Consider the following 23,453-nt stretch of genomic DNA (forward strand, 5'->3'; position numbering starts at 1 on the left):
CCAGCTGCAAATACTAAATGGGTTTGCAATACTCTGGGAGTTACCCCGTGTCTAGTGATTAACAACTTTAACAAGACACATGAGTATTGCATACAAGTTCTAATTATCCCCCGAATCTCATATCACCCAAAGGAGTATGTGTATGAACAGCATATCACCCCGGAACATCATTTAGTCAAGAGAGAGCCATTCACAGCCCTCACTGTAGCAATACTGTTAAGCATCAGGGGAGCTGGGGTTGGAACTGGAGTAGCATCCCTAGTAAATCAACAACAGGGGATGAAAGATCTAAGAATGTCAGTAGATGAAGATCTAAGTAGAATTGAAAAGGCTATCGATGGTTTAGTAAAATCAGTAAGATCTCTGTCAGAAGTAGTATTACAAAACCGTAAGGGGTTAAACCTTCTATTCTTACAACAAAGAGGATTATGTGTGGCCCTACGGGAAGAGTGTTGTACATATGCAGATCAGACTGGTATAGTTATAGATACCATGGCTGAGCTTCGAAAACAACTGGAACAACGTAAGAGAGAAAGAGAAGCTCAACAAAGCTGGTATGAATCCTGGTTCAATCACTCCCCTTGGCTAACTACTCTTTTATCAACCATAGCGGGACCCCTAATTTTACTGATAACTGGGTTAACGTTTGGCCCTTGCATTTTTAACAAATTAATCAATATAGTAAAAGGAAGATTGGAAGCTGCCCACCTTATGCTGGTACGGGCAAAATATGAGCCCCTAAATAGCGTAAGAACTGAGGACCACCTAGAGCTCAGCAGAAGGGAACTCCAAAGATACAACGAACAAAAATAAGAAAATAGAAAAAGGGGGGATTGTGAGAGATTGAAGGCCTTTTTGGTTCGTTGTGATAGATAGATAGATAGCCTTGAAACCCGATGCAGTCTAGTTACTATGTAAACAGATAGGTAGGTGGTTACTGATTGTTGAAGCTTGACTCAATAACCGGACGTCTCAGTAATTCCCAGGGAAACAAAGAGTACTGCGAGGTCAGCAAAGACGACGGAAGACATGCGAGGTCAGCAAAGACGACGGAAGACACCATAACAACCGGAAGAACGTGTGCAAGGCCTATCACGTACCCGGAGACTGGAGGACTTAAGAGAGACGAACTCTAGGAAGGAGTGTGGCAGTTTTTCGGAGCATGGACTCCCTGCCACCCAGCGCTGACATTTGCCTTTGTCTTTTATAATTAATAAATTCTCTAAAATTGAACCGGAATATGGCCCCTTGTGCTCATTCATAACACAGGGATCTCAAAATATTGTGTGGTCTCTGACATTGCAGGGGAGAAGGGTCCCAAAAATTGGGGGAAACCCCAAAATTTTGGCATGTCCCCGAAATTATTCCTTAGCATGGGATTCAGGTATGGACACCCGCAAGAGCCAGAGGTGAGCAGAACCTCCAAATCTGGGAGGCTTTGGAAGGATTTTAAAGGGGGTCCCTAAAGTCAAGGGTGCAAATTCAGGGTTGGGAACTTAAAATTTTGGGGAATCCCCCTCATATTTGGGAGATATTTTGAGGTATCCCCTAAAATTTGGGGTAATTTTGCAGTGTCCCTATAATTTAGGGGGAGGACGATGAGGGTTGTCAGCCAATTCTAGGGGCTTTGGTGTCATTTTGGGAACTCTTTCAATATTTAGGTGGTCCCTCATGTTTAGGTGTGAGAAATTTGGGGCGAATTCCAAAAAATTTGGCTTAAGCCCCACATTTTGAGCCTCATTTTTTGGAGGGGATTTTGGATTTTTAAATTTTTTTTTTTACAAATGTTGGGACTTTTGGGTAAGGTGAGGATGTTTGGGATTAATTCGGGGAGATTTGTGGGAATTTTGGGAGGGATTTGGGTGAATTTTGCGGTGAATTTGGGAAATTTTGGCACGGTGTTCTGGCAGGCCGTGGCTGGTCCTCCAGGCTGCGAGGAGGAGCTGCGTGCGGCAGTGGCGGGGCTCCGGAAGGAGCTGCAGGACCTGGGGGACGCCATTGAAGATGCAGAGAAAGAGGCGCGGCACCTTGGTGAGTCCGGCCGGAAACAACGGGACCCACACAACAGTTCCTATGCTCAAACGCCATTTTTCACGTCCCCACTGTCCATTTTGGGGTCTCCTGTTCCCCCAGACCCCAGTTTTGGGGTCCTTGACCCCCTCTTCCCCCCCAGAGGTCTCGCTGGAGGCAGGGCACAGCCAGAGGTCGGAGGCGCGTCAGCAGGCGGCAGCGTTTCAGCCGCTGGCAGCAGAGCCAAGCCCTGATTGGCTGCGGGAGGAGGCGCTCAAGGGCCCACAACAAAAGTAAAAGGGGTGTGGCCTAAAGGGGGAGGGGTTTTGGTGGGACTTCCTTCTATGGGTAATGGGGAGGAATTTTGCGGGGTCCTGAGGGGATACTGGAGAGTGAACTTTTTTGGGGGTTTGGGGATTTTTTGGGAATTTGAGGAGTTTTGGGGAGGTCCTTGAAGGGATTTTGGGGTTCCTGATGAGAGTTTTGGAAATTTGTGGGGTCCCTGAGGGGATTTTGGGGGGATTTTAAGAGGATTTTGGGAGGATTTGAAGGATTTTGAGGAGATTTTGGGGTCCCTGAGGAAATTTTGAGGGTCCCTTGGGGGATTTTGGGAGATATTTGAGGGCATTTTGGGAGGATTTTGAGGGGGATTTTGAGGATATTTTGGACTCCCTCTCCTCAGGCCAGGCGAATCCTGGGCGGAGCTTTGGGCCATGTTGTCCTCGGGGGTGGAGCCGGAGGTGCTGGTGAGGGGGCACAGCCTGGGGTGGGGGTTCCATGGGGGCAGGGCCTAGGGTGAAACCACTCGGGATATCCCAAATTTCCACCCAAAATCCCACCAGACTTGGCCAAGGACAGCCCAAAATTGTCTCAAGACCCTCCCAGATTCCCCCAAGGTCCCCCAAATTCCCAAAAGCCCCTCAGAGCCACCCCAGATCCTCTCAGGACCCCTCTAAATCCCCCCAGAACCCCCCAGATTCCTCACAGATACACCCAAATACACCAGATTCCTCCCCAAATCCCCCCAGAACTGCTCTAAATTCCCCCAGGACCACCTAAATTACCCCAGAGCTCCCCCCAGGACCTCCCAAATTCCTCCCAAATTCTCTGAGGATCCCCCAGAATTGCCCCTAAAATCCCCCCAGGATATCCAAGTTTCCCCTAAACACCCCCCCCAGAATGCCCCAGAATTCTCTCAGGACCCCATAAAATCCCCCTCAAAACCCCCCAGTTCAATTTCCTCCATGACCCCCAAAATTTCTGCTAAAATCCCCCACAAATTCCCCCAGCCCGCCCCCCTTGCCCTCAGTTTTTACCAGAACCCATCTAAATCCCTCAAAAGACTCCCTAAATTCCCCCTACAATCCTTCCAAAATCCCCAAATTCCCACCAGATTCCCCCAGAACCCTGCAAATTTCCCCAGCTTCCTCCCAAACTCTCCAAATTCCCCCAGACTCCTCCAAAGTTCACCACAGGACCCCCTAAATTCCCTCTAAAATTCTCCCTCAAACCCCCCAAATTCCTCCTAGATCCCCCCAAAATCCCCCTGATTTCTTCCAAATTCCAGAAGTCCCCTCAGGACCCCCTAACCTCCCCCCAAACCCTCCAAATTCCCCTGAGATTCCTTAGAAATTCTGAAAAATCACCCAACCCTGGTTTCCCTCCCCAGCTGTCAATCAAGGCCCTGTGCATAACCAGGGAGGCGGAGCTGCGGAAAGTGCACCTGCCCAGGTAAGCCCCACCCCTTCCTCATTAACTCATTAACCCTTTGGCTAATTAAGTCCCCACCTAAATAAACTGTCAATCACCCAAGGCCAGGTCAGAAGAAGGCTCAGGATTGGCTGGAACAGGCTCAGGTGGGCATGGCTTCCTCAGGGGAAAGGATGGGAGGCCGAAGCTGAGGCCATGCCCCCTTTTCCTGACACTTGGCGCCCCCTACTGGCCATGCTGATTGGTCACAGTGCTGAGGCTGTGCTGTGGGCGTTGGAGGTGTTGGCCAATCAGAGCATGAAGAGGGTGGGGCTTAAAGGGGCAGGGCTTGGGGATCTCCCAAATTCCATGTTTGGGGTTTCTGATCCCACAAAAATTCCCTCTTTGGGATCCCTTCACACCCCAAAATAGTCCCATAAATCCTTTTTGGGATCCCCTGGTAGATAAAATCACCCTAAATCTCTTTTTGGATGTCCCCCAAATCTCTTCAAATCCCCCTGAGATTCACTTTTTGGGTCCCCTGATGCCCAAAATTCCCCCAGAATTGTTTTTTTTTGGTTCCCCGAGTGCCTGAAATTCCTTGATACCTCCCCAAAATTGATTTATTTGTATTTCTTGTATCTCTCCTAAATCCCGTTCTTGAGTTTCTGATCTCGCAAAATTGCCCAAAAATTCCCCTTTTGGGGTCACCCTGTTACCCAAATTTTCCCCAGAATTATTTTTTGGGGTATTTTGATTTTCTAAATCCCTTCAAAATCCTTTTTTGGGGTCCCCCAGCACCTGGAATTCCTTGAAACCCCCCCAAAAATGATTTTTGGAATTTCTTGGATCTTTCTGGAATTCCTTTTTGGGGTTTCTGATCCCCCAAAGTCCCTTTTTGGTGGCCCCTGGTGGCAAAAATCTCCCCAGAATTTTATTTGGGGATCTTTTGACACCCCAAATCCCCCAAAATCCCTTTTTGGAGTCCCCCAGATCCCTTCAGATCCCCCGAAATTCCCTTTTTGGGGGTCTCCCTGATGCCCAAAATCCCTCCAAGAGTTTTTTTGGGATGCTTTGACTCTAAATTCCCCAAAAACCCCACCATGGTGTGAGCAGGGTAAAACAGGGGGCGTAGCCATGGCAAAAGGGGCGTGGTCACAGCAAGAAGGGGTGTCTCCATTGTGGAAAAGGGGCGTGCCCAGGGTTACAGAGGGCGTGGTTATAGTGAAAGGGGCGTGACCATGATGGAAAATGGTGTTACAGTGCAAAGGGGGTGTGGCCAGGACAGTGGCATAATCATGCTTAAAAGGGGTGTGGCCACGGGTAAAAAGGGGGCGTGACCACGGTGAAAAGAAATAAGGTCGCTGTGAAAAGGGGTTGGGTCTCAAAGGAAAGGGGCGTGGTCATGTGATAAAAGAGCTTAACCTGTGCCCCTCCCCCCCACAGGGCACTCCCCACTTGCCCAAGCCACACTGCTGAGGCCCTGCCCACCCTGAACAGCCTGTTCCAGGTAAAAGGGACAGGCTGGGTGGATTTTTGGAATTTTGGGGTAATTTTGGGGTTATTTTTGGGATATTGGGGAAGATTTTTGGGCCTCCCATGGGAATTTTGGGGGGATCTGGAGGACTTTTGGGAGGAATTGGGGGATTTTGGGGGGATCCTGGGGGCTGGGAGAATCTGGGGGGATTTAGGGATTTTGCGGGGTTATTAGGGGATTTTTTAGGAAATATTTTGGGGGGAATTTTGGGGTTTCCTTGGGGTGTTTTGGGGAAATATGGGAGGATTTCGGGATATCTTGGGGGGGATTTTCAGGAAGATTTTGTGGGGACTTTGGGGATTTTGGGGGACTTTGGGAATTTTGGGATGTCATAGGGAAGATTTGGGGGGATTGGGGGGAAATTTTGTGGGGGATGGGGAATGCAGGGGAGTTTTGGGAAGGTTTTTGGGGATTATTGGGGAAATCTGGGGGATTTTGGGGGCTCCGGTGGGGGACTTTAGGTCGCATTTGGGGAAATTTTCGGGGGAGGTTTTGGAATTGTGGGTGAATTTGGGGAGATTTTGGGGAAATTTGAGGGGTCCTGCAGGGATTTTGGGGCTGTGGGACTCAAAGTTTTTGGAGCTTTTGGGTCTGGGAGGGAATTTTGGGGTCATTTGGGGTAGATTTGGGGTTTTTGGGTTCCCTGGGTTCATTTTTTGGGGTGAATTTGGACTTTTTGGGGTCCATGAGTTCATTTTTGGGGTGAGCTTTGGTGTTTTTGGGTGCCTGAGTTCAGTTTTTGCGGGGAATTTGGGGGTTTTGGGATCCTTGAGCTCATTTTTGGGGCGATTTTGGGTTCGTGGGGGTGAAAGATGGGGTTTCAAGCTGAATTTTGGTTTTTTGGGTGAATTTGGAGTTTTTGGTGTCCATGACTTGATTTTTTGGGATATTTGTGTTCCCTGGAATCATTTTAGGGCAAATTTGGGGGGGTTGGGTCACTGGGTTGACTTTCTGGGGTGAATTTGGGGGTTTGGGGCTGAATTTGGATTTTTTGGGGTCCCTGAGTTGATGTTTTGGGGTTCCAGGAGGGCTGGTGGACCGTGGGTTGGGGGGGGGGGGGGGGGGCCTCTGGGCACAGCTCCCCCCCATGCTATCCCAGCTGGCCCAGCTGAGGCAGAAGCTGGAGCAGCTGCAGCCACACCTGGACAGGGATGAGAGCATCAGGACAGCAGCCAGGTATCCCATAATAGTCCCTGACTTCTCTCAAATTATCCCAAATACCCAAATCAAGCACAAAAACCTAAATCCAACCCAAAATTATCTCCAAACTAACCCAAATCCCTCAAGTCCAGCCCAAAGAACCCAAATCCTGCCCAGAAATATCCCCAGAAAACCTAGAATCCCAACCAGCTATCCCATAGTAGTCCCTGAGTTATCCTAAATCCCTGAACACCAATCCTGCCCAAATTTATCCACAAAAAAACCTGAAATCCCGGCCAGGTGTCCCAAAATAATCCCTGAGTTATCCTGTAACAGTCCCTGAATGATCCCAAATTATCCCAAAATTATCCCAGAAACCCCAAAATACCCCAAAACCCCAAAATAATCCTGAAGTAATCCCTCAATCCAGCCTAAAATCCCCAAAATCCAGCCCAAAATTATCCAAAAAGTTGTCCCAAAAAATCCAAAAATTATCCCAAAACCGTCAAAATTCATCCCAGAAGTATCCCAAAACCCCCAAAAGTCAGCCAGGTTATCCTGGAATTATCCCGGAATTATCCCCAAAACCCCAAAATATCCAAATTTCATCCAAAAATATCCAAATTTCACCTCAAAACTCGGTCCAAGACGCCCAGAATTCATTCCAAACCCCCCTAAAATTATTCCAGAATCCCCCAAATCCATCCCAAAATTATCCATAAATCCTTAAATCCCAGCCAGGTACCCAGAGCCATCCAAAATTAACCCAAAATTCTCCCCAGACCTCTGAAATTCATGCAAAAATTATCCCCCCAAAAAACCAAATCCCAGCCAGATATCCCATAACAGTCAGTGTCTTATCCCTGATTATCTCAGAATTATCCCAAAAACCCCACATCCACCCAAAGTTATCCTAAAAACCCCAAGATAGCCTAATCCAGCCCCCAAACCCCAAAATAATTATCCCAAAATAATGCCAAACCCCCAAGTCCAGCCCAAAATTATACCATAATAATCCCAGATTTATCCCAAAAACCCCAAAATAACCAAATTCAGACCAAAATTACCTAGAAAAAATACCCAAATCCCAGCCAGATCCTGAGTTAGCCCAAGTTATCCCAAAAACCACAAAATACCCAAATCCAGCCCAAGAAACCCAAATCCAACCGAAAATTATCCCCATGGAAACCCAAACCCCAGTCAGGTGTCCCAAAATACTTCCTGAGTTGTCCCATAATAGTCCCCGAATTATCCCAAATTATCTCAGAATTATTCCAGAAACCCCAAAATGCCCAAAAATCCCAAAATAATCCTAAAATAATGCCAAAATCCAGCCCAAAAATACCCAAAGTAGTCCCAAAAAATTCCCCCCCCCCAAATTATCCCAAAATACCCAAATCTAGTCCAAAAATTATCCCAAAAAAAACCCAAAATCCCAACCAGGTAACCCATAATAGTCACTGAGTCATCCCAGAATAGTACCTGAATTATCCCAGATTGTCCCACAATTATCCCAAAAACCTCACAATAATTGTGAAATAGTCCCAAAATTATCCAAAAATTAATCCTAAAAAAATCCAAAAATTATCCCAAAACCACAGAAATTCATGCCAAAAGTATCCCCAAATCCCCAAATGCCAGCCAGGTAACCCCAAAATATTCCCAAAATTATCCCAGAATTATCCCCAAATACCCAAATCCAGGCCAAAGTTATCCCCAAAACCCCAAAAGATCCAAATTTCATCCAAAAATATCCAAAATTCAGCCCAAAATTATCCCAAATCCAGCCCAAAATATCAAAATTTCAACCCAAAACACCCAAAATTAATCCCAAAACCCCACAAAATTATCCCAGAATCCCCCAAATCATTACCAGAATTATCCATAAACCAGGTACCCAAAAGCATCCAAAATTACCCCAGAATTATCCCAAATCCCCTGAAATTCATCCCAAAATTGTCACAAATCCCCGAAATCTCAGCCAGGTATCCCATAATAACCCCAGAATTATCCCAAAACCCCCAAAATACCCAAATCCAGCTCAAAATTGTCCCAAAAGTCATCCAAACCCCCCAGAATTATCCCAAAACCCCCAAATCCCAGCCAGATATCCCATAATTGTGCCAAAATTCATCTTAATGTACCCAAAATCCAGCCCAAAAAAAACCCAAAACCCAAAGTCTCCCAAAATCCTGAGATTCTTCCCAAATTCCTCCCCCAATTTCCTCTCAAAGTCCCCTTTTTTCCCAAAATTCCTCCTTTCCCCCCAAATCTCTCATTTCCCCCAACTTCCTTCCTTTTTTCTCCATTTTTCCCATTTCCCCCCAAAATCCTGCATTTCTCCCCATTTTTTCCTCTTTTCCTGATTTTCCCCCATATTTTCCCCAAATCCACATTTTTTCCCCAAATCCTTCATTTTTACCAAAATCCCCATTTTTTTCTCAAAATCCCTGTTTTCCCCCCATTTTTTCCAAAATCCTGGTTTTTCACCCTATTCTCTCTCTCTCTCTCTCTCTCTCTCTCTCTCTGGCTCTGTATGGCCCAGGTGGGGCTGAGCGCATATTTGGAGTCCCTGAATTGGGTGCTTCAGGAGCTTGACAGGGAATCCCCAGAAACCTCAAAATCTGCCCCACAATCAGAACCGAAAACGGAACAGAAATCAGCCCCAAAAGCAGAGCAGAAATCAGCCCTGAGATGGGAACAGAGATCTGCCCCAAAAAAGGAATCTAAATCAGAACCAGAATCAACCCCAAAATCAGACCTGAAATTGGAACCGAAATCAGACCTGGAGCGGGTCAGGTGGCAGATCCAGAAGGGGAGGCACCGAGTGGTGAGTGATGGGATTTTGGGGCATGTTGGGGTTTTTTGGGGTGGATTTTGGGTATTTAGGGTCATTTTGGGGGGATTTTGGGTCATTTTTTGGCTTTTTGGGGTCATTCTTTAGGAGGGATTTTGGGGTAATTTTTCAGGTTTTTGGGTGGGTTTTGGGGTCATTTGGGGGGCTTGAAGTCAATTTTGGGAGGATTTTGGGATTTTTGGGGGCTGTTTTGGGGTTTTTTGGGTCATTTTTGGGTGGGATTTAGTTAATTTTTGGATTGAGTTTTGGGTTGATTACATGTGATTTTGGCCCCTCCAGCTCCAGCAGTGCCTGCGATTCCTCATTGCCACCAGCAGGGAGTGCTGTGTGCGACTGCGCAGTGCCCAGGAGGAGGTGGGGATTGCACCAGTACAGACCACTATGAGCCAGTATAGTCTGGTACAGACCAGTGCAGTCCAGTATGGAAGCAGTATGAAACAGTATAGACCAGTATGGACCAATATAAACCAGTACAGATGAGAACAGTCCAGTATGAATTGATATGGACTGGTACAGACCAGTATGGACCTGCATAGTCCAGTACCCCTTTGTGCCCTCCCAGTCCATCCCAGTGCCTCCCAGTCTAACCCTTCTCTGTGATTGGCTGCAGGTTGTAGCTGTGGCCCGGGCGGGGCTGGGCTCAGCCCCTCTCCCACTGGTGGGGGAGGGGCGACATCGCATCTACAAAGTGGAAGCACTGGGACAGCCCCTCCCCCACCGTTGGACCCCTCCCCCACTGCAGGAAATGGGGTGGGAGCTGGGAGTGGAGCAGGTAGGGGAGGAGCAGGGTCTGGGCTGGGGGAAGGGCCTGTAGAGAAAGGGGAGCAGCCTAAGGGGAAGGGGAGTGGCCTAGGGGGGGAGGGAGAGTCTTAAGGGGAGGGGCCTGAAAGGGGCAGGAACCCAAAGGAAAAGAGAAGGCCTTAAAGAGGGGGAGGGGCCTGAACTAAGGGGGAGGGACTTAGAGAGGGCAAAAAGTCTGAGAGGGAGGGGCTTAAAGATTTGGGGAGGGGGAGGGGCCTGAGCAGGAAAGGCCTGAGATGTGGGGGAGGATCTTAGAGAAAAGGGGAGGGGTTTTGTGTGGGGGAGGGGCTTGCAGAGGGATTTGAAGGGTGGGGGAGGGGCTCAGGATCCAGACCACGGTGGGTGTGGCCATCACCCCTCCCCCACCCCTCCTCTTGTCCAGCAGGGGGCGCTGCTGTCCCGGGGGGCCGGCTTGAAGCAGGAGCTCCACCAGGGGATGCTGTGCGTGCACCGGGGGGCGGGGCTTGGGGAAGGGCCTGAGCCGGAGCAGCCGCCCCTCCCCCATCCCGAGGGTATGACCGAGCTGCAATTGGTCAGAGACTGCTGCCAGCAGCAAATCATGGCCTGGCCCCAGCTGGAGCAACGCGTCAGCCAATGGTGATGGGGAGAGGGGCCACGAGGGTGGGGGAGGGTCATGGGGGAAGTAGAGGGTCTTGAGGAGTGGGGAAAGAGCTGAAAGTGGGGGGGCTTGGGTGGGGGAGGGGCTTCAGGGAAGGAGAAGAACTTGAGGGAAAGGGGAGGGGCTGGAGGAATTGGGGGAGGGGCTTTAGGGGAGAGGCTGGATGGGGGAAATGGAAGCGCTTTGGTGTGGGGGAGGGGCTCCTCCCACTAAAGCCCTGACCCCTTTATTCTCACCCTGTCCCTTGCTCACCCACCCCTCTCAGGTGGACCCAGCCGGCTCAGTGGACCCTGGCCACGCCCTCTGGCCACGCCCCCTTCTCCCATTGGATGCAGCGCTAGAGAGGTGCTGCCCATGCTCTGGAGGCCATGCCCACTTCTGCGCAGGCCCTGTCAGTCCTTCAGCAGGATGCACCTACTTCTCTAGAGGACACGCCCACTTCTCCTTCGGCCATGCCTGTATGTCTGCACGCCACACCCACCTTTTTGCATGCTATATGCACTCTCTGGAAGCCACACTTGCCCTGCTGCATGCCCCACACACTTCTCTGCAGGCCACACCCACCGAGGAAGGCGGGGAGGAGCCAGGTGAGGAGGCCCTTCTCCCCTGACGGGCTCAGGAGGCTGTGGCTGGTCAGGAATAAAGAAGCAGTGTAGGGCGTGTGGCCTCAGCCTGTGCTCAATGGGGGATCCAAAGTGGACCCCCCAGTCGGTACCACAGGAAACCAGTTCATCTCAGTCCCCCCAGTACCAAAGCCCCTCTGTCCTGGTCTCCCCAGTAACAAAGCCCCTCTGTCCCAGTCTGCTCCAGGGCTGTCTCTCAACAAGCCTTCCCTCTGGGACGGGGCGTGCCCTCCTCCATCTATGGCCACAACATCCATATGTGGACACGGACTGCCCTGTGGGCAGGGCCTCCTTAAGGCACAGCCGGAACCGTGCGCACAGGTGCCTAACCCCGCGGGGAGGGGTGGCGGGGAAGATCCTGAATTTGGGGGAAATTTGGGGGATTTTGGGGTCTGAGGAGAGGAGAGGAGAGGAACCGCGGGGGGTGAGAGATTTTTGGGATCGATTTTGGGGAGATTCAAGTGATTTTAGGGTGGATGATGTTGGATTTTTGGGGGGAACTATGGGGGCTTTTTCGGGGATTTGGAAGCAATTTTGGGGAATTTGGGGGTCCAAGGAGAGGGAATGCACGGGGGGGGGGGGGGGGGGGCAGGGGGGAGTGGAGAGGGAATTTTGAGAATAATTTGGAGATTTTTGGGAATTTTTGGTGTCGATTTTAGGGAGACCTGAGCGAACTCAGGGCAGATTTTGTGGGAATTTGGGGTTTTCTTTTTTTTGGGTTTTCTCCTCCCAGCGACGATTTTTGGGAGACCTAGGGCGGGCTCCACCCATAACTCCGATTTTAGGGGATTTTGGGGTTTTTAGGAATTTTTTTGAGAGCACGATAAAATCGAGACATTTCGGATTTTTAAAAGGTTTTTAGGGAGTTTTTTGAGACTTATTTAGGGGTTTTGGGGGAGCTTTTTTTGTATAAGTTTTTTTATTGTTTTAAGGTTTATTTAGGATTTTAGGTATTTTAAATGAGTTTTGTAGGGGTTTTTTTAGGATTCTTTAGGATTCATTAGAGGTTTTTTGTGGGTTTTTAAAGCTTTTTTTTTAGGGATCGTTAAGGTGTTTTAGGGTGGGGTTAAGGTTTTTAAAGGGGCATTTTTTTGTTTGTTGGGGGGAGGATTGTAGCCCTACATGGGGGATGTATTTAGGTTTTATTAGGAGTTATGGAGGGACTTTTTGGGAACTTTTGGGAGTTTGTGGGGATATTTTTTGGGATTTATTGATGTTTTTTGGGGAATTGGGAAATTTTAGAGGGATTTTGTGGGGTCTTTTGGGGATTTTTTCTTTATTGGAATTTTGGATTTTTGGGGGGGATTTTGGGGATTATTGAGGGATTTGTTTGGGTTTTTTTGGTTTTTTGTGGGGATTTTTTGGGATTTGTTTTATTTCTTGGGTTTTTTGGGAATTTTTGGAACTTTTTGGGTTTTCTTAGGGATTTCTTGGGATTCTTTTAGGGTTTTTTTGTTTTTTTAAAGGATTATGTGGAATTTTCAGTTTCTTGGGAATTTTTTTTATTTTTTAGGAATTCAGGGTTTTTTAGGGGCTTTTTGGGAGGTTTTTTTGAAATTTCTTGGGAAACTTCTGGGGAATTTTTGGGGGGATTTTTTGGCAACTTTTGGGGAACTATGGGGAATCTTTTGGGGTTTTCTTAGGGATTTCTTATGAAGTTTTGGAAATTTTTTTAGGGTTTTTTTTTGTTTAAAAAATTTCTTGGGAATTTTGGGGGAATTTTTGCAAATGTTTGGGAATTGTTTTGGGTTTTCTTAGGAGTTTCTTGGGAATTTTTTTGGGTTTTTTACAATTTTTGGGGGGCTGATGGGGATTTTTTGGGAACTTTTTTCAAATATCTTGGGATTTTTGGGGGGAATTTTTCGGTAATTTTTGTGAAATTCTGGGGGGTTTTGGTGGATTTCCTCCCCCCTTTTCCGCCTCTCCATGGGGCCCCCCTGGCTCTGCTGCCTCTGCTCATCCTGGGGGAGTCCAGCCGATTTTGAGGGGGTTCCCGATTTGGGGGGGGGGGGGGGGCTTTCCAAAGGGGGCGGGGCTTGTCCTGGGGGCTGCGACCAGGACAGCGCCTGGTGCTGGGGTGGGTGGGGTGCGCAGGCATCCTCTGGGGGATCCCCACGTGCTTGGTCGTGCTGTGAGCGACCCCTCCCCCAAATTTGGGACCCCCCCAGAACCCCTGGGACCCCAAATTTTGGACCCCCAAAATTCCCCCAGGATCCCGCTTGAACCACAAATTTTTGGGACCCTTTCCCAAAATTAGGTCCCCCAAACCCCACCAGGACCCCCAAAATTGGGACACAAAACTGCCTCTGGGACCCCCCCCATGGACCCCAAATTCCCCCCCAGGACCCCCCAAAAACCCCCTGCCCCCCACTTTTACCCCAATTTGGAGCTTCCCAACCCCCTTGGGATCCTCAGTTGTTCCTCCCCAGCCACGCCCTGCTGATGTCATCACCTAAGCCCTACCCCCCCACAGTGCCTGAGGGGAGCTCAGACCGGTTTCGGCCAGTTTGATCCCAGTTAGCCCAGTTTAGACCAGTTTAGTCCCAGTTTGGACCAGTTTGATCCTAGTTTAGTCCCAGTTTGGACCTGTATAGGCGCAGTTCGATCCCAATTTGATCACAGTTTAGCCTAATTTGATCCCTGTTTAGTCCCAGTTTAGCCCAATTTGGACCAGTTTAGCCCAGTTCAATCCCAGTTTAGCCCGGTTTCGATCAGTTTAGCCCATTTTAGCCCCACTTCAGTCCAGTTTAACCCCAGTTTAGCCCAATTTAGACCCAATTTGATTCCAGTTTAGTCCAGCTTGCACCAGTTTGTTCTCACTTTAGTCCCAGTTTAAACCAGTTTAGCCCAGTTTAGTTCCAGTTTGATCCTAGTTTAGCCCAGTTTGGACCAGCTTAGTCCCATCTTAGATCAGTCTGATCCCAGTTTGTTCCCAGTTCAGTCCCAGTTTGTTCCCAGTTCAGTCCCAGTTTAACCCAGTTTGAACTAGTTTAGACCCAGTTTGATCCTAGTTTAGCCCAGTTTGGGTGAGTTTGATCCCAGTTTAGACCAGTTTTGACCAAGTTTGATCCCAGTTTAGTCCAGTTTAGGCCAGTTTGATCCCAGTTTAAGCCCAGTTTAATCACAGTTTTGACCAGTTTAGGCCAGTTTGGTCCCAGTTTAATCCCAAGTTGATCACAGTTTGGACCAGTTTGGTCCCAGTCCCTCCCAGTTCCCCCCATTTTTCCCAAGTTCCACCAAATTTCTCCCTCATTTCTCAATTACCCCATTTTCCCCAGTATTTCCCATTTTATTCCAATTTTTTCCCATTTCCTGTCCCATTTCTCCCAAATTTCTCCCATTTTCTCCCTGTTTTTACTCATTTTTCTCAATTTCCCTCCCAGATTTTCCCCCCATATTTTCCCTGAATTTCCCATTTTTTCCACAATTCCCATTTTCCCCCAAAATTCCCATTTTCCCCCTAAAATTTACATTTTCCCCCAAATTCCCATTTTACCCCCCAAAATTCCTGTATTTCCTCTAAATTGTCTCAATTTCCGCCCAAATTTCCCCAAATTTCCTTCAAATTCCCCTCAAATTCCCCTCTGAAATTCCTGTTACCACCCCCCCCTCCAAAATTCCTGGTTTTCCTTCCCAAATTCCCATTTTTTCCCAAATTCCCAACCCCTCCTTAATTTCCCCCCCAAAACTCCAATTCCCCCCCCAAATTCCCACTTTTTTCTTCCCAATTTGCTGTTTTCCCCCAATTCCCATTTCCCCCCCAAAAAATTCCTTTTTTTCCTTCCCAAATTTCCCCAAATTCCCAATTTTCCCAGAATTCCTGTTTCCCCCCCCCAAATTCCTGTTCCCTTCCCAAATTCCATTTATTTTTTCCAAAACTCCCTTTCCCCCCCTAAATTCCGGTTTATTCCTAAATTCCCTTTTCTTTCAAAATTCCCCCCTAAATTCCTATTTTTTTCCAAATTCACATTTCTTTCCCAAATTTCCCGCCCCCAAATTCCTGTTTTTCCCCCCCAAATCCCCCTTTTTCCCCTCTAAAATTCCTGTTTATTCCTAAATTCCCCTTTTCCCTCAAAATTCCCATTTCTTTTCCCCCCAAATTTCCCATTTTTTTTCCAAATTCCTGTTTCTTCCCCCAAAATTCCTGTCTATTCCTAAATTCCCCTTTTCCCTCAATATTCCAAAATGGCCCCAAATCACTCCAAATATCCTAAATTGTACTTAAATGGCCCAAATGTCACAAATTACCCCAAAATGGCCCTAAATCACCCCAAAACTACCCCAAATATTCCAGAATAGCCCCAAATGGCCCCCAAACCACCCCTAAATGTCCCCAAATATCCCCCCCCAAAAAAAAAAATTCCCAAATTGCCCCAAAATGATCCCCAGATGTTGCCAAATGTCTCAAATTTGTCCTCAAATGGCTCCAGATTATCCCCAAAATGTCCCAAATTGTACCTAAATGGCCCCAAAATTTCCCAGGTATGTCCCCAGATTATCCCAAATGTCCCAAAATTGTCCAAAATTTCCCCTAAATTGTTCCAAAAGTGTCCCCAGATGTCCCCAGATTATCCCCCAAATGTCCCCATTTGTCGCCAAATGTCCTAAAATAACCCCAAATTCCTGTCCCAGCCTAGTGACCTTAAGGTGCTTGGGAAACATCAGGGATGGAGCCTTCAGTGGGCTGGGGGCACTGAAGTACCTGTGAGCTGTACTGGTTATACTGGGACATACTGGAAGGGACCGGGGGGTACTGGCGGGAAACTGGGAGGGACTGGGATGAACTGCGAGAGACTGGGAGGACCTGGGAGGGAATGGGAGAAAACTGGGAGGAACTGGGGTGAACTGGGAGGGTACTGGGGAGAAATTGGGTCAGCTGGAAAAATATTTGGGGAAAATGGAGGGTACTGGTTGGAACCAATTTGAACTGGTCAGTACTGGTTTATACTGATCCATGACAGACAATACCAGACCATACTGGTCCATACCAGTCCACACAACTCCATCCCAGTCTATATCGGCCCATTCTGGTCCATAACAGTCCATACAGGTCCATAGTGCTCCATAATAGACCAATTACTAGATCTGGGCACTGCTTGTGCAGGTGCCAGGAAATTGCCAGATTTTGGCTTTCTGGGCATGCAAATTCCTAGACATAGGGTGTGCCATCACTGGGAAATGTCAGGACTTGGGCAGTGGTGGAGCCAGAAAACACCACATTTCAGGCTCCAGGTGCTGGCAAGGACCAGATCTAGGTTTCAGGCATCTAGGTCCTTCCATCGGTCCTTCCATCCTTCCTTTCCCAACCAAATGATCCTCCATCACTGACCAGGCTCCCCAGGGAATGCTCATAGTCACCAGGCTGATGCAGCTTCAGGAGCCTTTGGACACCTCTCCCAGGCATGCATAGCCTTGGCTTGTTGGCCTGTGTGTGCAGGGCCAGGTCCTGGACTCCATGATCCTGCTGAGTCCCTCCCAGCTCAGTGCCTCTTGCAATCCTCACCCTTTGACTCAGCCTTTGTGTCCCCTGCAGGCACTGGGAAGGCTCTTGGGGCTGTGCCAGGAGCAGGGCAGCCCCAACATTCCCCTGGCTGTGACACCCCAGCCGTGGCAGCCCCAACACTCCATCCCTACAGATGCTCCATGGAAAGCTTCCAGCCAAGGCAACTGACTGGCCACTGAGCACCTTCAGCCCGGGCTGATATGGATTCCTCTGCATGCAGCTCGGGCAAGGTCCCCTTGGACACCTTCACTGTGCCCCAGACAAGCGTCAGATGCACTTCTGGACCCCTATCCAGTGCTCCCAGGAGGAGTTGAATAAAAATAGAACACAAAGATTAAACAGAATAATCCCCCAAAACCAGACCAATCCACACAAATGAACAAATCCAACAACAACCGAAACAAACCCAAAAACCACTAGAGAAGGAGATCACCTCCCCCCCAGACCTCTTCCATCCTTCAGTTGGTATACATGCACAGGACCTGAGAGTTCAAAAAAAGTGGATTCCTGGAGTACATTTGCAGGAAAAGCAGCTTTAAGACAGGCTCACACTTAGGACTCTTCTCAGCGGAGCCAAAAAGGCCCATTTGGCAACTGTAGGGCCCTTGGAAATGGCAAGTGCCACACCCTCAGCACATGGGAGAGAAAAGGGCTCTGTATTGCCCAGCCCTGGCATGTAAACCCTGTTCCCAGAGTACACGCAGGACTCTAAAAGAGGAATCCAGAAAGGCTTTCTAGGTACTGTTCTGGTTTGAAAGACAGGTGTTTGCTAAGGAAATGATCTTTTTTTCCTACAGATTATTATGATTTTGAAATTAAGGGAGCTCTCAGGCAAAGATATGGGGGGTAGGAATAACAGTTCTTTACTAGTATATCTAACAAGACAAACAAGAACAACAACAGCTATGAAATTACCCACAAACAGAACAGTAACTCAGTCCCAGTGTTTTTTGGCTGCAGGCACCTTTTCCCTGAGCTGCAGTTCCCGGTGCTGGGGGCGGGCGGGTCCCGCAGAGCCGCAGGAGGGCTGGGGGTGATGGCAGAGCTGTCCCAGGGGGAGAGAGAGATGGAGAGAGAGCTCTCCGCTCACGGTGTGGGTCCAGGTGATCAGCAGAGTGCTGGATGGTGGTAGTTCACAGAGAGAAGACAGCAGGGCAGGGTCCGATGGGGGTTTCCCAACGCTTGGATGGCGGAGATGGAGAAGAGGCGGCGATTGTCCTTCTCGTCCGAACTCCGCAGGGGGGAAATGGGCCAAGGCCCAGCCTTCCGCTTCCTCTTCTAGCTGTTTGAATCTCGTGGGGCTTGCTTCTTCCCTCCCGTCCCCTCCCCCTTGTCACCAGGGCCCAGTCAACAGGTATCTTAGCATGACAATGGGGAAAATTACACAGAGGGAAAAGGGAGAGAACCAACCCCCTACATTATCCACCCTGAATTTTCCCCTACCATCATGCTAAATCAAAATCTTCGAATTATAGACATCCATACAGTTAGAGATACAGGCACAGTATGGTAGGTAGTTCACCCTAAAACAAGGTCTCCTTGGGGTATGCATCGGGTCTTTCCATCCCTTTGCATGATCCACCAGGTTCACCCTGGCCCTTGAGCCAAAACCACCCCACGAATTGGATTGTCTTTGCTGGAGGCAGGGTTCACCCAAACAGTTTTTCCCAGCATACCTCTCATATGCACCACTGGAACCTTGTCCCCATCTGGTGTTCTCAAGGGCTCAGACTGGGCAGGGCCTGCTCGATTAGTGGAACCTCGGGTGTTCACTAACCATGTGGCCTTTGGTAGATTAATCTCCCACTTCTTGAAAGTCCCCCCACCCAGTGCCTTCAAGGTAGTTTTAAGCAGCCCATTGCACTGTTCCACTTCCCCAGCCACTGGTGTGTGATAAGGAATGTGGTACACCCACTGGATGCCGTGTTCTCTGGCCCAGGTGTTTATGAGGCTGTTCTTGAAATGAGTCCCATTGTCTGACTCAATTCTCTCAGGGGTACCATGTCTCCAAAGGACTTGTTTTTCCAGGCCCAGGATGGTGTTGCGGGCAGTGGCATGAGGCACAGGGTAGGTCTCCAACCATCCAGTGGTGGCTTCCACCATGGTCAGCACGTAGCGCTTGCCTTGGCGTGTCTGAGGCAGTGTGATGTAGTCAATCTGCCAGGCCTCCCCATACTTATATTTGGACCACCGCCCCCCATACCAGAGGGGCTTCACTCGCTTGGCTTGCTTGATGGCAGCACACATCTCACAGTCATGGATAACTTGGGAAATGCTGTCCATGGTGAGATCCACCCCTCGGTCTCGTGCCCACTTATAGGTAGCATCTCTGCCTTGGTGACCTGAGGCACTGTGGGCCCATCGAGCCAGGAACAACTCTCCCTTGTGTTGCCAGTCTAAGTCTACCTGTGACACCTCTATCTTTGCAGCCTGATCTACTTGCTCATTGTGTTGGTGCTCCTCATTAGCCCGACTCTTGGGGACATGGGCATCTACATGACGGACCTTTACGGGTAGCTTCTCTACCCGACTGGCAATGTCTTTCCACTCATCAGCAGCCCAGATTGGTTTTCCCCTACGTTGCCAGTTAGCTTTTTTCCATCTTTCCAGCCAGCCCCACAGAGCACTGGCTACCATCCATGAATCAGTATAAAGGTAAAGCTTTGGCCACTTTTCTCTTTCAGCAATGTCCAGGGCCAGCTGAATGGCTTTGAGTTCAGCAAGTTGACTTGATCCACCTTCTCCTTTAGTAGCTTGTGCAACCTGTCGTGTGGGGCTCCATACGGCTGCTTTCCACTTCCGGTTCATCCCCACGATGCAACAGGAACCGTCAGTGAAAAGAGCGTAGCGAGTTTCATCTGCTGGCAGTTGGTTGTATGGCGGGGCTTCATCAGCCCGGGTCACTTGTTCTTGCTCCTCTTCATCGGCAAGACCAAAATTTTCACCTTCTGGCCAGTTTGTAATTATTTCCAAAATCCCAGGGTGATTTTTGTTTCCGATACAGGTGCGCTGTGTGATGAGGGCAATCCACTTGCTCCATGTGGCATCGGGGGTGTGGTGGATAGAGGGGACCTTCCCTTTAAACATCCACCCCAGCACTGGTAGTCGGGGTGCCAGGAGGAGCTATGCTTCTGTGCCAATCACTTCTGAGGCAGCTTGAACTCCTTCATAAGCAGCCAAGATCTCCTTCTCTGTTGGGGTGTAGTTGGCTTCAGACCCTCTGTAACTTCGGCTCCAGAATCCCAGAGGTCGGCCTCGGGTCTCACCAGGTACCTTCTGCCAAAGGCTCCAGGACAAGCCCTTGTTCCCGGCTGCAGAGTAGAGCACATTCTTCACCTCTGGTCCCGTCCTGACTGGGCCGAGCGATCTCCTGCTTGATCTGGGCAAAGGCTTGCTGCTGCTCAGGGCCCCAGTGGAATTCGTTCTTCTTCCGGGTGACCAGGTAGAGAGGGCTCACGATCTGGCTGTACTCAGGAATGTGCATTCTCCAAAAGCCTATGGCACCTAGGAAAGCTTGTGTTTCCTTCTTGTTGGTTGGTGGAGACATCTTGGTGATCTTATTGATGACCTCAGTGGGGATTTGGCGCCGCCCGTCTTGCCACTTTACTCCCAGGAACTGGATCTCTCGGGCAGGACCTTTGACTTTGCTCCTCTTGATGGCAAAACCGGCTCCCAGCAGAATCTGGATGATCTTTTTTCCTTTCTCAAGTACTTCCATTGCCGTGTTCCCCCACACAATGATGTCATCAATGTATTGCAGATGTTCTGGAGCTTCACCCTTTTCCAGTGCAGCCTGGATCAGTCCATGGCAGATGGTGGGGCTGTGTTTCCACCCCTGGGGCAGTCGGTTCCAGGTGTACTGCACGCCCCTCCAGGTGAAAGCAAACTGAGGCCTGCACTCTGCTGCCAGAGGAATGGAGAAAAATGCATTGGCAATGTCAATGGTGGCGTACCACTTTGCTGCCTTGGACTCCAGCTCGTACTGGAGTTCCAGCATGTCCGGCACAGCAGCGCACAGCGGTGGAGTCACTTCATTCAATGCATGATAGTCCACAGTCAATCTCCATTCTCCGTCAGACTTGTTCACAGGCCAGATGGGGCTGTTGAAGGGTGAGTGGGTTTTGCTGACCACCCCTTGGCCCTCCAGCTCACGGATCATCTTGTGGATGGGGATCACGGCATCTCGATTTGTCCTGTACTGCCTGTGGTGCACTGTGGAGGTGGCAATTGGCACTTGCTGCTCCTTCACCTTCAGGAGTCCCACTACAGATGGGTTCTCTGACAGTCCAAGCAAGGTGTTCAATTGCTTAATGTTTTCTGCCTCTACATCAGCTATTCCAAAAGCCCACCTGAGTCCCTTTGGGTCTCTGTAATAGCCATTCCTCAGGAAGTCTATGCCTAGAATACACGGTGCCTCTGGGCCAGTCACAATTGGATGCTTCTGCCACTCTTTCCCAGTCAGGCTCCCCTCAGCCTCCAGCAAAGTCAATTCCTGTGATCCCCCTGTCACCCCAGCAATAGAAACAGGCTCTTCCCCCACATGTTCTGATGGTATTAGGGTGACCTGTGAACCAGTGTCAACTAATGCCCTATGTTTTTGTGGCTCTGATGTGCCAGGCCATCGGATCCACACCGTCCAAAAGACGCAGTTTTCCCGTGCCTCTCCCTGGCTAGAGGCAGGGCCCCTCTAGCACTGGTTATTATTTCCTTCCTGGGCATACATGTTGGAGGTTCCCTCAAGGGGATCTGACAAATCATCCTCCCTTTTGTAATACCCTGCATCTTGGTTATGGGAAGTTGAGGCTACCTTCACTTTAGTGGAGCTCCTTTGGTTAGTGTTTCCCTCCTTGAGTTGACGCACCCGCGCTGCCAGGGCAGAAGTGGGTTTCCCATCCCACCTCCTCATGTCTTCCCCATGGTCACGCAGAAAGAACCACAGGTCAGCTCGTGGGGTGTATCCTCTCTCCCTAGCTGGGGGACGTTGGGCTCTAACTCTGGGATCTGTGACTCGCACTGGTGCTGCATTGACCTTCTTCATCTCCTCCCTCATCTCTCTCATCTCCTCTTTGAGTTCCCTAATCACAGCAGAGACCTGAGCCTGCACTGGGCCATTCATTATACTCTCAAAATTTCTGAGCTTATCGGCAACAGAACCCACTGTCTCGTGGTTGGTGTCAGCATTAATGGCTGCAATGAATGTGGTGTATTGAGATGGCCCCAGGTGTGCCAGATTCCACAACATCTGCCCTGTGCACCTGACCTTGTCGGGGTCATTGTCATGTTGTCCACCCCTCCCAAAGAGTATCTCCAGTACTGCCACTTCTCTCAGCTGTTGGATCCCCTCCTCAGCGGTCTTCCAGCGCATTCTATGGTGGTGCTCCTGCATTCTCTCTCTATGGACAAACCTCTCTCTTACACTCATTAAAAGCTGCTCCCAGAGGGAAAGGGGGCCTGGTTCTCTTACGAATATGTGATCCACACCTGAGTCCTGGGTCAGGGGTCCCAAATTCCTTGCCTCAATACCATCCAGCTGCACACCTGTACCCATAAGGTCCCAGACCCGCAGTAACCACGTTGTAAAAGCCTCACGGCCCCTTCGTACAACATCTTTACGCAGATTACGGAGACTCTCGTATGACAGGGACTCTGTGACGATCTCAACCTCTGGCTCCCCTGCTGGTTGTGAGGGCCCTGCTTTCTGATCATTATTATCTAGGTGCTTTGTTTTCACCTTAGACTTTCTAGTTTCCACAGGGGCGACTACTGCTGGCTGTGAGTTCCCTTGCAGTTCAGCTGGAACCTGGTGAGATGTAACATCTGTGGGTTCCACTGCTGCACCATCAGGTTCTCCCTCTTTAAGGCAGGGGGAGAGTTTCTCAAGAGCTGGGGAAAGGTACTCCTTCAGCATTTGGCCCATCTCCTTCACTAGAAACCCCACCCACTCTGGATGGTTCCTTTCTGAGGTGAGCTCTGGGGCAGAACCAGGCTCAGGGGCAACATCCTTAGCCTCTGGGGCAGAATCCTTAGTCTCTGTGGCAGGGGCAGGGTCAGGCTCTGGGGCAGAATCCTTAGTCTCTAGGGCAGAATCCTTAGTCTCTGGGGGAGAATCCTTAGTCTCTGGGGCAGGGGCAGGGTCAGGCTCTGGGGCAGAGTCCTTACTCTCTGGGGCAGAGCCAGGCTCTGGGGCAGGGCCAGGCTCTGGGGCAGGATCCCTATTCCTTGGGGGACGTATCAGGGTTGTCATCCAAGTCAATCTCCCCTCATCTCGGAATGTTAAATAGAACAGGTTTACAAGGCCTATTAGCAATGTCAGCCACTGTATGACATCATTACTGCTTAGAAGAGATTTGAACCCCTCAAAAGGTGGTGGAGCAGACCCAAAAAACTGTTCAAGGCGTTGGGACAAAATTTTCCCTGGTGTCATATCCTCACAGTATGTACCATTATTAAAGTAACCCGAAAAACATACAGTTAGAGTGTGATAGCTCCGAATCCATGTGCCCACCTTCCAGAGGAAGTTAAAAATCCATGAATTTCTCACGTTATCAGCCCACAAAAGGAACTGGATAATAGTTACAGCAGCCTGAGTTATATGACCCATGTTCAAGTACGGGATTGCAAATGGGAGGGATAAAGCTGCGGCTACATGGAGCCCAAACCACGGTAAGCTGGAC

The sequence above is a fragment of the Cinclus cinclus genome, chromosome 16 (assembly GCF_963662255.1).
Source record: "Cinclus cinclus chromosome 16, bCinCin1.1, whole genome shotgun sequence".
NCBI classification, from domain to species: Eukaryota; Metazoa; Chordata; class Aves; order Passeriformes; family Cinclidae; genus Cinclus; species Cinclus cinclus.